General features: G+C 36.1%; 1 protein-coding gene across 2 annotated transcripts in view; it reads left to right on the top strand.

Annotated features, from left to right (window-relative positions):
• Positions 1 to 271: 271 nt before the first annotated feature.
• The window catches only part of LOC149081709 (uncharacterized), a 237,161-nt gene continuing 221,225 nt past the window's right edge, over positions 272 to 16,207 (top strand). For both annotated transcript variants that reach the window (XM_089237123.1, XM_089237122.1), the window contains exon 1: positions 272 to 551. The gene's annotated coding sequence lies outside the window, so the exon portion shown is untranslated. The remainder of the gene's footprint in view (positions 552 to 16,207) is intronic.

The raw sequence follows: 16,207 nt of genomic DNA, 5'->3' as shown, positions 1-16,207 counted from the left end.
ATAAATGGGAATGAAATAAACGTCGGAAGAAAACGAAATTTTCGCAAGCCGTATTTTCATAGCCGGAATATGGTCAAGGCAGTCACTTTCACCAATTCACTTTTCCACGTTCCAACCAACGATCTTCTGCTGGTATAACTGACGTCATAAGCAACATCTATCTGTCTGATAAGTAGCGTCATTTGTGATGCAGCGGCAACGTTTAGAACTACTCGAAAAGTAGGTTGTTTTTTCTTCTGATTGTTTTCCCCCCCTGCCCTGTGTTGTACAAGCCAGCTGTCTCTTTGAACTTGTTTTATTCAATGAAGGGGGTTCGGCTCTCGACACAGAAATCCATTTAAATATTGTGTTTAGTTCGTGATCGTCTATTTATTTCCCTTTTAAATTATTTGCATGAAAATTTGTGTTTGTTTGTTGTATTGTTGCAAGAAAACTTTCGAGAAAAATCCCGAAAATACAACTGTATAACTATAATGAGAACTTGCAAGGACTTATTTTTTAGTTCATCTCTAGACGTCTAATGATTGACAAGTTATTCCATTCATTAAGAGGTATGTTGACATATTATTTTACATTTATAACATAGAGATACACCTATATTATAGAGTGATTGTGATTCAATTGAACTCTCTGCCACGAATATAAATTTGCAAATAAATCCACATTTGCTCCCTGGAACCCGATTTTCAACATGGGCAAGTGGGAGGTGCATTTGCTTATTAGGTCCCCCCCCCCCAAAGTTTCAACAAAATATCCTCTTATTGGCCAGAAATTTTTGACCATGAAGGAATTGCTGGCAGGGCTCTATCCTGAATGGTGTAGTGATCAATCTACAGTTTTTAAATTTTTAAAAACCATCAATTTATTGCCAACATGGGAGAAGGGTCAGTGTTCTGGTTTAGGCAAGCACAGATCCAGAGGGAGGCAATTTGGTGGGATCCATCTCCGTTCCATTCGCCGCTCCATTTGCCACTACAGATGTCTGCATCTGCTTCATTTGAAGCTAAAGATGTCTACCTTAGCTCATTCACAGCTGAAGATACATATATTCGTTCCATTTATATCTGACGTCTGCCTCCATTCCATTTGCAGCTGATGTCTTCCTCCTTTCTATTTGCAGCTGAAGATCTGCCTCTGCTCATTTGTAGCTGAAGATGTTTTCCTCTATTCTGCAACCTTGAGGATTTGTAGGAAAACCATCACCAGGGCCGCAACTTGAAACAAAAATTTGTTCTATCGCTCCTCCCCTTAATTTTTAATAAAAAAAAATTAAACTAAGCTCCCCGTCATCTTTTATCTGATGACTAGGGTCTTAATTTTGTTTCAATGCATTTGTTTCCCCAAATGGCCAAGAAAGCCGCCCATTCGGCCCCATAGTTCTTTGGCATGAACTTGTGTACGGCCCAAAGCCTACTAGTATTTGTCTCCATAATTACCAAAAGAAATATTGGGTTTGAATCCCCTCCCGATATTTTTAAGTGCTCCCAGTATTTACTCTGGCAAAGCTTGGTATTAGAAGGCCGTTGAAATAGAATCAAAGATGTTTGGTTAGTCTGTGAATACATACTATTTAGTTTTCGGGGTCCCTTTCAAAATTATGGGGATCTGGGCAACTGTCCCACTTGCACTTAGTGAAAATCATTCCCTTTATCTGCGTTTTGCTATCAATGCTTCTGTTAAGAATTCGGAGTGAATTTTTTCTTCTATATATGAATTTGAAAGCTTTAATTTGCCTTTGGACACTCACGATTGTCTATTTTTCCAACTTAATGGCATAAATTTTAAAATCGGGCCATTCATTTTCGCACATGCACAAAACATTTTTACCATAATATTTTTATTATTGGGTTTTATAAGTTTACATTAATGTGAACAAATTGAAATTTTATCCATAATCTTAATCAGGGCTGAATTTAGGTATGATGAAGGGCATTAGTCTATTGAAGGTAAATGGAGCCTATAATTATGTCCAATTCTAGCTGTACTTTTTGTCAATGCCAAATTATCTATATCTTGAATATTATTGTTTCCCCCCCCCCCCAATGCCAAAAACATGAATGCAAATCAAATTTCAAGAACTTGGGAAATGACGTTTGAGTTGTTTACTGTACCCACGTTACTCTACAACAGTGTTACTTTTTTAGACCATGCCTCAACAAAGCATATCAAAATTCCTGATGTCCTCCCACCGCACTTTTTTCAGGGGGGGGGGGGATCCCTCTCCACTATACATGGGGAGAGATATGGGGGGGCATTATGCCCCCCCCCCCCAGCATTAAACGTGAAGTCGACTGATCTAATGCATATATGTATAGATGAATTGACATCATCATCATCTTGCCCCCCCCCCCACCAGCAATAATGACCGTGCTCCCTCAGACTTCCAAGTCTATCTCCGCCTATGCCACTATATATAAAACGTGGAGCCCACATTGGGAATCACTGCTCTACAATGTGTCATTTTCCTAAAATGTTTTGTAACATGTTTTTCAAGAGGGGGATACATATTTGCTTTTCTGGAAAAACTTAGATAGCAAAATAAGTTATCCAATCAGCTGATAAACCCCAAAAAAGAATCTCTGGCATAGGGGGACGATATGGTAATTTATGGACCTAATGTAAATCTAAAGCATTTTAAATATTTATAATGTGAGGTAACCAAGGTCTAAATTTTCTACAATAAGGTGTTGAAATTTGATCTTTGAGTGATTTCTCCAAAAAGTAACAATTTGATATTTTTGGGGCCCTCTGCACAGCTTTGGCCCTAGGCTGCAGCCTGCCTGGCTTATATGGAAATCTGGCAATGATCTTAATGAATCTGAAAGAATTTTTTCCAGAAACTAATAAGATTAAAGCAAAATGGTCACTCGAGTGTTGTTGAAAAAATACATTGTTGTCTGTCACATTATTTAAAAAAAAACTTGCATTCACTGGAAAAGTATAATTTCAGCCACGTTGTAAAAAATGACTGGTCTTGATGTCAGAATTTACCATTGAAAAATAGACACATTGTTGAAGAAAAACTGTTGTTAGCACATTATTAAATAATACATTATTGCTCAACATCATGTTGGGAGACATTATTGCTCCTCTATCTATTGAGTAAACTACTGTATTGTTTTAGAGAAAAACAATTTGTGTAATAAAGTTATTATTATAGCACAAGGATGTCTCAAAGCTGATTTTCTCTTGAAGAATTAATAAAAAACTGTTATGAACAATTATTTTTCTTCATTGAAAAAAGTGAAAACTTTTATTCTGAATAAAGGAAATGACACTTCATAGATCGGATGGAAATCCATTGTTCCTCACACATTCTGACGCCATGTCAGTTCATAATCAAATAATGCTCCAAATATCCTTGTATAGTTTTTTGTTATGCCATCCAGTTATGATGTTAATTGACCTAATTTCTTTCGTCATACGAATTCTTGAAATCGAATATAGAGATGCTTATTAGTTTACAAAATTCTAATTTACTACTGTTGGGGTGGATCATAGCTGAAGATGATTATTCATGGTGCATATCAAAATTAGATTTGAACATTGCTGAGATGCCATAATTGTTCGCCAAACGTTGGAATGAAGTTTTTCTCACTAACTAGTTATGATAGCTTTACATTCTTAGATTATTTTCTCTGATGAATTAAGAAAAACCTTTTGGTGTACAACCAAAGCAATTCAAAATAATGTGTTATTAATTAAGTGTTATTTTTAATCAATATTAATTTTAAATCAATATTTAATTTTAAAAAAATTCAAATTTTTGTTTGTTTCTCTGGGCGGGAGAAGATTTGAGCCTCCTATACCCCCCCCCCCCTTTTGCCTACTCCTTTGACTTGAGATGGAAAAAATGCAGTTTCCTGCAGAGAGCTAACTCATAACCTAAGCTGTGAACAAGGATCCCTTTGAACACACCTAACCCGATCACGGCCCGCCTTTTAACGCACCCGTGATTCTTAAATTTCAAATGCATATGATGGCGAAACTATGCTTCAAAACAGTATGGTATAGCAGGCAGAGGCGCCAACATGAAGGAAACATTGGGGGGGGGGGGAGACAACGTGAGTTGCTGGTCGTCCCATATATACGGGACTTGAGAGCGTACGCAGGAGAGGGAGGGTGCATTGCATCGATTTTTCAAAAATTATTGGGAGAAGGGCTTAGAACATAGTTTCCCAAACTTTTCGTTCCATCGACCCCTTCAGAATTTTTTTTCTCTCATCGCCTCCTAACTCAAGCGTACCCATAGGATCCTATGTTATACCCGTAGCTTCTATCGCCCCCTTGGGTAATTCCATCGCCCACTTTGGGAAACATTGGCTCAGAACTTATAAAATTTACTGGAGCTCAAATGGCCTCAGCCCCTAGGTTTGCCGCTATGGTGGTAGAGTGGTCATAGTGACGGACTCGCATCGCGAGTACCCGGGTTCGAACTCCACCGTCTCCATAGTGGTGGTCGACTGAAGTTGGTTTTCTGTAACAAAAAAAGTTAACTAATGTGTTATGATTGAATTACAAATTTAATTCAATCATAACACATCACTCACTTCACTTCTGAAATATCAAACACTACATATTCACTGTTAGGCACACACACAGTTACACTTCCGGCACAACTCACTCAGGTGATAGACCTGAGTTGTGCTCGGTTTGAAAGAAAGAAAGCCTCTAGGTTCCGGTGCCTATGAATGATAGTAGGCAGGGTCTGGTGTTTCTGGGGCTGTACCAGTGACAGCATCGAATTAACCCATGCATATTCTTCATTACGTGGAGGGGGTGGATGCACGTTTGCACTGGCTGACAAAGTATCTAATTACAACTCTGTAGTAAATGGTGGATTAATTAGTTTTTGATTGTAAAAGTAGTACTCTTAGTGGTTTCAAGCGTTGCAACCTTGATTTGATGAATTTATGGTTAAAGTATTATAATTTTAGGTTCACTGTTCCACTCAAGATCTGAAATGCAGGGGATTTGTGGGAGAAAAGTTAATTATTATCGTCAAGTTAATTATCGTTTCCCCCCAATATAATAATGACGATAATATTATGTATAAATAAGAAATTGTGTTTTTATAAGCTTTGATAATCAGACACAATTTATCGTCAAAATGGTGCAGCTTTTGATTTTAAATTTCAAATGCCACGAGCGTGCACACACATTAAAAATGCCTGTTATAATCAATGGAAAAAAAGGGGAAGTAACTGATAGCCCGATATAAAGGGTCTGAAAACTTTATTGCACTCGGTTTCATCAGTAGATTATAGTAATTACATTATTAGCTAAGTGAATACTATTATTATGCCTAATTAAAAGTGTGTGGGGGGTCCTTCATAGTAAGGTCGGAGTTCGATTCAATTGAGTAAATATTTTTTCCTGACATGCAAAATAGTGCTGGCTGAAGTTAAAGAATATTGTGTAAAAGTTGTAACGTTTTCATACGAAATTATTTAAAAAACCATTTTCATACTAACGACACATTTCTCTCAACATTTTCAAATATTGAGCTAAAATTCAATCGGTTTGTATCGATACGAAAAAAATAATTCTCAATTTCTAGAAATTATTTTTGTATATTTAAAATAACCTGCCACGGTTATTTGCAGGGCATTTTTATGCATTTATTTATGGTATAAAAAAAATAAAATGAAAACGTAGAGGTTTTCTTCACGTGGCTGGAGCCCTGTCAGCTCCCACCCCGGCCCTGTTGGAGCCATGACGTTAACTGATGGGATATTGGGACAACAGTAGTAGATGGACAGTCATTGGTCAGCTTTTCATCTACAGTGCTGTGCGATGCGTGAGCAAGAGGTGTTATGTGAAGCCTGTGGAGACAAACTTTCTACTTTATTCACATCTTTTCTGAATACGTGGTTTGCTTTCGTCTAGAGCTCTTACAATCTCGATGTGAATTCGACGATATGTTGAAGGTATCTGAAAGCTATGTGCATCACAGATAAAAAGTCTCACTTCTATGCCTAACAACAATTTTTCTATTTCTCAGGCACTTAGGCCTATTTGCGTTTATATGGGGTTAGGAGGAGGGACGCTTTCTGATAAGAATTAATACTGAAGGCTGAAGATCTTCAAAATAAAAATTCTTTTGTTCTCAATGATAAAAGTATCTAAATTCTACAGGAAAAAAAAACCTCTAAAACTCATGAATAAACATATAAAAATGTCGAAATAGGCATTTGTGGCAGGAAAAATTCAAAAAAGGCATTTTTGCAAAGAAAAAGTTTGAAAATAGGCAAAAAAAAAGACATTAGAATATAAAGTTATTGAAAATATTGAGGAGGCAATATTGGGATGGCAGCTCAATAATTTAATAAATATACCCATTGATTTCTATAAAGATTTTGGCAGAAAGAATTTATAAAATTATCTGTGTGCAGCCCAGTCGCCTAGTAGCGAACTTGGGCTATGTCGTACGCAATTTTTGGGACCTGTCTCATAGAGTGTTTTATTAGATCACATACAGCTGAACAAATTTTCGGTTTGACCGTATATATTGACATTGAAACAAGGATACGCCAACACCTTCATGTTATATGATCTATTTTTCTATCCTCCCCATTTTTCTTTTGTCTTTATATGTCCATAAAGAGGCAGCTGCATCGTCCGAGGCACAATTGAAATATTTTGGAGTAAAACACCCTTGGAGTAATAAGCCACCGTAAAAAACCAGGATTTTTTTATTTTAAATAGACGACTCCGACACTCCGAAAAATTGAACTGGTTGATTGGAAAGCGTGTCAATATGGTGAAGTCATTCCAAAAAAAAAATGTCCTTTTCCCAAATTTTCGCCCCCTCCTTTTTTTTCGCTTTCTTCGTCCCTGCTGTGATGTGATTTTATTCATCTTCTTTCATTAATATGGCTCTTGATTACTGTAATCATTAGTGAGCTGATCATTGAATTCTGATAACCGAGGTTCTCTTCGAGGTTAAAGAAGATAGTGGAATGATTGAAGGTTATTAGCCAATTCTTTATAACCAATTCACATGCAATGCGATTCCGGGGTTGGATCTTTTCAATAGAATGAATGGCCTTGATGGAGGGATAAATACAATTATGTTAACGTTATTCATAAAATTTTTATATAGTTTTTCATATAACTTTTCACCTTCACCTTTCTGTGATACACCTATACATTATTTTGAAGGGGCGTATTTGCAGCATCAGAACACATACATGTAAAGGGGTGGGACACTATGGTGCGACATTTATGCTCCGACACTGATCACGAATGTGTGCGTTTGCGCTCATGTTTATTTCATCAACTCATGTGAAATGCATTTCGTTGCAGGTGTTTCTACTTCGTAATCTCGAATATAATTTTTTTCATGTTTTTCGAACCACGAATCATGGCTGACATTAGATTCCTTGACTGGTTCTTCTACCTACTATTCACTAACTAGCAGGTTGTATTATATATAAACTACCGCCAGTTCAGTTGGATAAGATGGGTTGACCTGACTTTGAAAGTGACACATTGAATCGATTTTTCTTTTCTGTTTTTGTCAACTTGCAGCATGTTACGACACCTCAAGACCCGTTTTGCACTTCTTTTCGTTCTTTTTTTTGAGCAGCTGAAAAAGCGCTTTAATAGGATGTGAAGCAGATGCCATCTGCTTGTGCCAGGACTTACTTGGCTGCTGGGTCTTCGCGAATTCTCCAGCACCTTTTAGAGCTTATGCCAAGGACACGAGTGAGTCATAACGGGTGTGTTAGACAGTTAGAGATAAATGTATATATAATAACACATATATATAGCAAGATTTCCCTTGGAATTTTTTCAATATACCAGGACAAAGTTTCGTGAGATCTGAGGAAAGTTACTTGTGAGTGACAGTGCATTGCTGTATAAGAAAGACTGTCTGATACTAGATTGGATCAGTGAACATTGCTTGTGCTTCTTTGTAGTTGATTTTGTTCATGTCTGTATGCCCCACTCCTCACTGATTCAGTGAATTTGTAGATCAGGAGGATCTTCGACCATTTTCGAATCGGAACTTCATTTATGCTCAGCATAAGAAAAAGAGTAACCCATGCAGCAAGCAACTTAACTTTTGCTGCATGCTTAGACTCAGACCTAACAAAATACGAATTCTTGAATGGAACTTGAAAGAGATGGGTTCGTTGAAGTTCTGGTCGTTGGTGTCATTCGATCCAAAAAACAAAGACCACAACAAGCAAATTGCCCAACGAGATAGCTGAAAAAATGCTGCCCATAAAAAATATGGATGTCAAATATAACTAAGATACAGAAACCCAATATAAGGGCGTATATCAGGAAAACAAACATAATTTATAATACACTGCGCATAAAAAATATTATGATTGTCTTATCTAAGTATGGATTGCTTTCCTCGATTTCTCCCATTATAAGCATCATATTTCTTATTAAACATGTCAATGGTATTAGTATTCATGACCCTCTCAGAGGTAAGCTATTTCATTTATTCACAACCCTACTAGAGAAAAACCGTGGCACCACAACCTTAGTTATCCCTTACTAAATGATACCGGTATCCCCTCCTTGTGGAAGCAGTTGGATAAAAATTAGATAAAATATCTAGCACTCCTAGGGCAGTGATTCTCAACCTTCACAAGTCTGCGGTACGGTTGAATTTTTTTTTGTGAATTTAAGACAGTCATACACTAACGGGAAATAAATAAATAGAAATGAAACGGTGAACCATTGACGGCCGTATTTGACTTATGTCACGGCCCGGCGGTTGAGAAACACTGCTCTAAGGCAGTGGTTCTCAACCTTTGGAAAATTGTTGCTCGGTTTCATTTTTGTAAGTGGAAGACCTGATCAAACACGATCAATTTGAAATGAATGGAGAAAAGGGAAACGGCCAATCACTCCCGGCGCGGTATGAATGAAGTCAGCAGCTATAGGTATATAGGTATATTATAGGTATTTTCTAACTAGAACTAGTTTTTTTTCGGCCATTTAGTTGGAAAAAATACCCTTCTATATATATACATCTATTAGTTATTTTTCTAGTCTTTTTCAAAAAATTTTCCTGTGCATTTGTAGAGTCTATTATTAAATTACGTTAAAATACGGGAAAAGTCCAGAGAAGAAATACGGGACGTATGGTAATTTAATAATGACTAAAATTAATTCTCGTTGTTTAAGCCCGATTTCTAATTGTTTTTTCGATGGAAAATCAAGTTGGAAAAATTTTTAGATTGTTGGCAACACTTGAAGTCAGGAACCGGTACCGGGCCGCTGCCCGGCGGTTGAGGAACACTGCTGTAGCCTCTAGGTTGCTTCGGTGAATGTGAAAGGAGAAGATGGCTATTGAAGACTAAGATGTTAGAATAAAATTTTTTCACTGATTTAAAACTGCTGCTGTTTCTTTGCCTTTAGGCTTCTCAGCTTTTTTTATAGGCATACAGGTTGAGCAAAAAGTCCGTAGAAATTTTAAAAATTCATAAAAACCGGGAAAATAACCGAAATAAACAACGGTTTGCAGGATTAGCATCGCTAGGTCACGGGAATTTTTTTAAGACAGGAAAAAAATTAACAAACACCCGATAAGTGGCGCTGACGTACACAAGTCAAAGAAAAGATACGCAAATAACTAACAGAATGCTTCCAAATCGTTTATTACAGCAGTATGTGTTGCACATGACCACCACCCCAGGGGATAACGCATTGCACGCCAGTCACAAATGCAGCAACGACAGAGTGCAGTAGGTCCACATACACGGTTTACAACGGTGAACTGGTTGTGGATTAGGAAGGCAAGTTCGTATAACCGTCTCATTTGCATATTCCTACCGAAGTCGCTCGTACCAGCGCCACCTATTGGCTGTTTTTTCCCTGTCCTAAACAAATTCCCGTGACCTAGCAATCCTAACCCTGCAAACCGTTTTTTATTTCTGTTATTTTTCCAGTTTTTATTCATTTTTAAAGTTTCTACGGACTTTTTGCCCACCCTGTATCAGGAAGCCATTGATCCATCCCCAGTAGAAAATAAGTGTTCCGTCTTTTTCGAGTGATTCTGCTAACTCATTACATGATGAATCCCGCATAAATTAATTTCAGAATTTGAATTCGCTCATACGCACATTTTTCACTGGCAAGAGACTATTCACCAAAGAACTACACTGTAGGAAACACGGAAAAACTCCAAACATTTACAAAATGAGTTTTTTATTGTAGAGTTTCTTCATAAAATTTGAAAAGGAATTTCCTTATAATGTTTAAACTGTACAACATTTGTTCTGTAATTTTTTATAAATTCGAGATAAGCTTCATGATTTCACACAAGACATTTGATTTCAATGCCGAAAGTTCTTCTTTCATAGGTACCATTAAGGTTTTAGAAATAATTCCCCCCTCCCCTCCCCCCCCCCCCCCCGTAAAATACGGTAATTGAAATAAAGAGCAAAACATGACACATTTTTTGATTTGGCACATTTTGACATATATTTGTGATTGAAATTTTTAATTTCTTTTATGATAGTTTTTCCGAACGTGATAATGTGTGATAGAAATTATTTCACATTTATCCATTTGCATAATTGGAAAAAAGTAATGGGATAATGCTTTCAGTATTTTGAGTAGTTTTGTCTCAGCATTTTGAAATTAAAAGTTTTTCCTTAATTATTTAAGTATAATAATAAATCCATTTGAGCAAAACAAGAAACGCATATCTCTGTTTTCTACACATATTACTTCATCGATCATCAAGCGAAAGCTTTCCCCATTCACATTTACTTTTCGATTTCGAATTACGATTGACGCCATCATCATCTTCTTTTTTTTCCTGTTTTTCAGGAAAAATAATATTCAGCCATAAAAATATGGATTGATGGCGGAATTTCTTTTAATAGAATTTTTTAAAATAATTATTACTGAGAATTTTCACAAAGACATCGATTCTATATAGCAGGCTCGAACGTATCTATCATCGATTGTTTTTTTTATGTCTGGTTTAGGTAGAAAAAAAAAATAGTACTTGGAAATTGTTTTCTAATTGAATCGTCAACGTGAAGCTAGTTATTTGATTTTTTCTCTAAATTTTCAGGCTATTCTAGATTGGCAATGTAGGTGTATAAAGAGTATTTTTGAAAAAGGTTTTGATAGTTTACCTCGAAAAATACCATCTGAAATTTATACAACAGCATAAGTAGCAGAAATACCCTGTGCTAAGTTTTTTCTTGTTTTTGAAGCATTAGAGAAGCAATAAATCACTGTAAACGGATACACCTAACGAAAACATTTCGTCATTCTAATTCATAGTTTCCCAAACTTTTTGTTCCATCGCTCCCCCCCCCCTTCTTCAAAAAATTTTCTTTCTCATTTGCTTCCCAACTCAAGTTAACTCATACGATCCTGTACTAAATCCAAAGCTTCTACCGCCCCCCCAGTGGGCTATATTGCCACTTTGAGAAACACTGTTCTAATTCTTAAAAAAAAGACTTATTTGGAAACAATGGTAAATTTTATTAGTCATTGATGAAGCCGTTACTATACAAAAACAATTGCTTTCGTGCATTTGTTTTTACTATTTTCCGAACTTTGAGAAAGTTTCAAAGTATCATCATATCACTCAAGACTGGTGTATTCTAGTACACATTGCAGTAAATGTGAAATTCGGCAAACGATTGTAGATATCAAATAATGTGTACACACATTATTTCAGTCATTTGATGCAAATCCAACAATATTTGAATGAGCGTTATCAGCCATTCTTAAACTGAAGGTTTATGACATTCACGTACTTCTATATCTGAGATCACGTGAGAACCAATGTCATGACGTGATATTTTTTTGGGAACATTTCAGTTGGAAAGTCTATGTATTAGAGATATACGTGCTTTGTATGTTGTCAGTACTGATATTTCTCCAAAATACGTGAAGATAAATTTTTGAGTATTCTATTTATGTAGTGTAATATGATGGTAAATTGCGATGGTGGATTCTAAATCTGTATTATATGTTTTCTTACCTTGGTCATGGTTCGGTAACCACCCGTGTTATTTGATTTCTTGTTTCTTTGTTGTCACCACGTTTCTTAACTACCTCTTAACTACCATTGTAACTATTCTTACCCTTTATTACTTACGATACTACTTCTATGGTCTTCTTAACGTTTGTGATGGTATCAGATTTCCAAGGAGGAAAAACAAATTCAAGTATGTAGGTTCCTCTATCCATTTCTTTTCCAGTCCTTTACCTTCCTGTCGGAAGGAAAAAGGATTTGGAGAGTAAAGAAAAGGGGAATATAAAATTGTTATCTTCCATCAAAGGAAGCAGCTTTGCACAATTTATTAAGGATTGTTTTTGTTGTTGTTTGACGAGACTCCTTCCCTTCTCCCCAACCACCACCACCATCTTAGTTTATGTGTTGTCTTTGTAATCATCCATGTGCGCCTTTGGAATTTGAATGGTTTGTTGACCTTCCTGTGTATAGAAAAAATCGATTCTGCTAGATATTTCTTCCTGCAAGTGATTTTTTTTTATGTCTTGGGGATAAAGAATTGCGGAAGCTTTGACTTCCCCCATCAGATTTTGATTGATCTTTGAGGGCAATCACATAAATTTATACGTGAAGTTGGGATACCCGTCCTATGTCTATCAGTGAACGGCAGTTAATGGTTTGTTACTATCTATGGTCCGATTTCCGTGTGGCGATTGCATCATAGTGACAGGACTTCATTCATATACATTGTAATATAGTATAGTGAATAAATTAATTGAAAAACATTAAAACTAAGTGTGCTGGCATTTTATTTCTCAGTTCGCCATACAAAAAAACACTGAATTTTCACTCCCTTATTTACAATATGGGAAGACTTACTACTTACTAAGCATAACTCTGACATTATTAATAAGACGCGTATGCACACATCACTTAATGGAAAAAGAGACGTCTTTCCACACCTCCCCCCGATCTAACGGCTCAGGAGTAGAAATCGCCGGAAATATGATGTAAAATTTTAAAAATATAAGTGAGAATCGAAAATCAATTGCTGAGGAACCATTGTTAGTATGGATTATAGTATGGATGATAGATCACTTTCAAAAGCAAAATAGTGAACGGTGTAGTCGGACTGCCACAGAGAGAGAAAGTTTCAAAAATATATTAACAAGGGTTATAGTACTTTAGTGCGTTTTATTGCATAAATGGGCGCTGCACTTCATAGTAAAATTTCACGTAACAAGTTTGTGACGTAATCTGTTTCTCAAGTAAATTTAGTTTTACACGACTGGTAAACTCTTGCTTCATATTCAGTCCCAGTTCTGAGTACTTCAGTTCTATATCCCGTGTAAGATGTGCGAAAATATACGGGGTCGCGAGGTCCCGTGTTCGAACCCCCCCGTCGCCACAGTGGTGGTCGGCGGAAGTTGGTTTTGCTGTGGTTCCCAACTTCGAGATGCGCATGCAAGCCGATTTTCCCATTAAAGTGTCTCGCCGCAGAGAGCAACAGGCCTACAACAGTAAAATCTTCCTTCACTCATAGTTAGAAAAATACGTGGTTGATGGCAGCACTATATACAAGCATTACACAGAAACAAGCTTCACATTAGGTTCACAATACGGACACGCATATCCCAACATGTACCAATTCATTACAATGTTCCGCGGAGGAATATGGACGAGGTACATGTGTGGTTTAGTAGTAGGGTGTTTTATAGAGAGTGGTTCTAAATCAATAAAAATTCTAAATTTTAAATCTGTTTCCAAACGATTATTTTTACGAGTGTTATTTTTTGTGCGTTAAATATTCTATTATGAACTAAAATTACGTTGAATTCACATGATTATATTCATAAACAATTTAATGCTAGGTAAGTTTTACATCAGCCATTCATCCATAAAATTAACTGCAAATCAAAAACATCCGTTTCCATGATTACTTTATAAACCGTCAAATAAATTATAAACAAATTTTTTTTAAAAAAATATTCTTCATTGAACTGATGTTTTTCGTGATTGTGTATCTAATCACAGAATACACTCAAGGTTGCCGTTATTTAGATATTCCTGATTTTACAGCATCCGATTTTCTTCTTGGAATTTTTCAGTTTCGTAGTTACCTAATGATGAGAGAAAGATCGCGGTGTTTGCCTTCTAGGATTATTTTTCTTTCTCAACTTGTTGTCGAGTAGTTGCTGTTGTCTAGACTTGTTTATTCGGATGAAATTCGTGTAATTTTTACTGTATTACTCTCCATTTAGTGGCTCATTATTCTTACATCGAGTTGTATATGTAATTTTATTATGCTTGCTTCCCCCTTCTCCCAATCGTGTATCGTTTTGTTTCATTTTCTTGTTTCATTACGGCAACGTTTCGTTTTTTTTTATTCACTTAATCTATTGCATTTTCATGTTCATTGGAGTAAAGACTGCTCTGCGTCAATTCCTGCCGATTTCTCCTCTCGTAATAACAATAATAATATAATCTGCGCTCTCACTTCCTTCTAGAGATTTTCATTAATTATTTTTATTGCACTTGCAAATTGATCATTAGCTTTTATTAAAGGTTTTTATATGGAAGGAGGAGTATATAGGAGACAGCAACTCCACGAGAGCGTGTAATTTGTTGGATATCACTTGGAGGAAAATTTAAGTGAAAAAAAAATTTTTTTTCTTTAATCTAAAGGTTCTACTGCTGCTCTTTTCTCTCCTCCCTGTTCTTATGTTGTTCATTTTCTTAATGTTTTGACATTTATATACATTTATATATTTTTGTTCATTTGCATATTGTTTATGGCGTAATAAAGTCGGATTTGTTATTCGTGCTTCCGTTTCTAGAATGTTATGTTTGTTTTCTTTTCCTATCTATCTATGGTTACAAGCGAGCAATGAGGTCGAGGAGCCATGTTTTTACCTACCGTGTTAGCTAATGGAGCTGCGTTATCTTCTCTTAATGGTCGGCGCACGCGCTTACCTTTCCTGTGTATGTTCGTATAATGTTTTGTGCTCGAAGTTCGCGTGGCATGCATTCATGTTGTACCGAGCGGTGCATGGTGAAAATTTGCGCTTCGTCGCCGCTTCTTTCGCACGCGAATGGCATGAGTTTTTTGCATGAATGGAATCAACTTTAAAATTTTCCAAAGTTCCTTATTTTTTCCAATTTTTTTTAAAGAATTTGAAACTGGTTTGGAAGTTGAGAACAAAAGAAAAAATTCCATGCATCAGTGTCTTCGTATCCCATAATTTGTCGAGACAATGGTTGTGTTTTTGATGCACATATTGTTCCACGGATTATGCTGATATATAAATAGAATATGCTAAATCAGTTTGAGTTATACTGTCGTAACCGTGAAACAAATCTTTAAAAGCTGGATCTTATCATTAATCTTTTTAAAAACCTACGAATGAGAGTTCCTGATTGAATTGACCCACAACTTCATCAAGAACACGCATCTGAAGAACTCCTTTAAGAAATTTTGTATTGTAGAAGGAAATGACGGATGCGTGTCGAGGTCTTCTCTGATATTGTGCAATGATTCGAATTCCACAATACTTTCTGTTATTGATGAAGAAAAGATGAGTCATTTTAAAATCCTGTACATACTTTGAAAAACTCAATAATTTATTGCCTATAATAATTTTTATTGGTGTGGTTGTACACACTGGTTAAAAAATGTTATCAAATTATCCTAGTTCACTTTGTAGTTTTCGATCATGCGTTAACATTTTGCACATATACAAAGCTACGCATGAAAAGGGTTATTTGCAATTTATTACGGATTCTTGCATACGAATTTTTTATATTCCATTTGGTATGGAATAAGTTTTCAATCTCAAATTTTATCGAGCATTATCGAATCTCTATCTTCAGATGTGATGGGAATTTCATAATGCCCGACTACACTCGATGTGTCTGAAATTTTAGATTCAGTTTTTATGCTATTTTTTTTTCCTTCAAAAACTTTGCTAGAGTAGGCGTATAGGAAATTTTTTAAAAAATTTAAAATTTTTCTACCGTTCTTTGATGAGAGTGAATCTGAAACAAGGAGCTCAACTAACACATATATTTCGGGAAGAATTCAAAAATCTCTACAGGGAGTAAAAAGTCGTTCGAAAAGCACGTATGAAGGGCGGAACCGAAAACTGATGACCGGGGAAAAAATAGAATGAAACCCATCATCTGGCGCATCTTTCGAGAGGTTGAGGGGGTTTTTTCTGAACGTGCCACTGAATCCTAATGCAAGTGAAGCGAACAAGC

This window comes from Pholcus phalangioides, unplaced genomic scaffold (assembly GCF_987345545.1).
Source record: "Pholcus phalangioides strain wild (caught in Gottingen) unplaced genomic scaffold, Ppha-v1.0 ptg000009l_1, whole genome shotgun sequence".
NCBI lineage: Eukaryota > Metazoa > Arthropoda > Arachnida > Araneae > Pholcidae > Pholcus > Pholcus phalangioides.
Note: the sequence above shows the minus strand (reverse complement) of the source record. Positions and strands in the feature narration are given on the sequence as shown.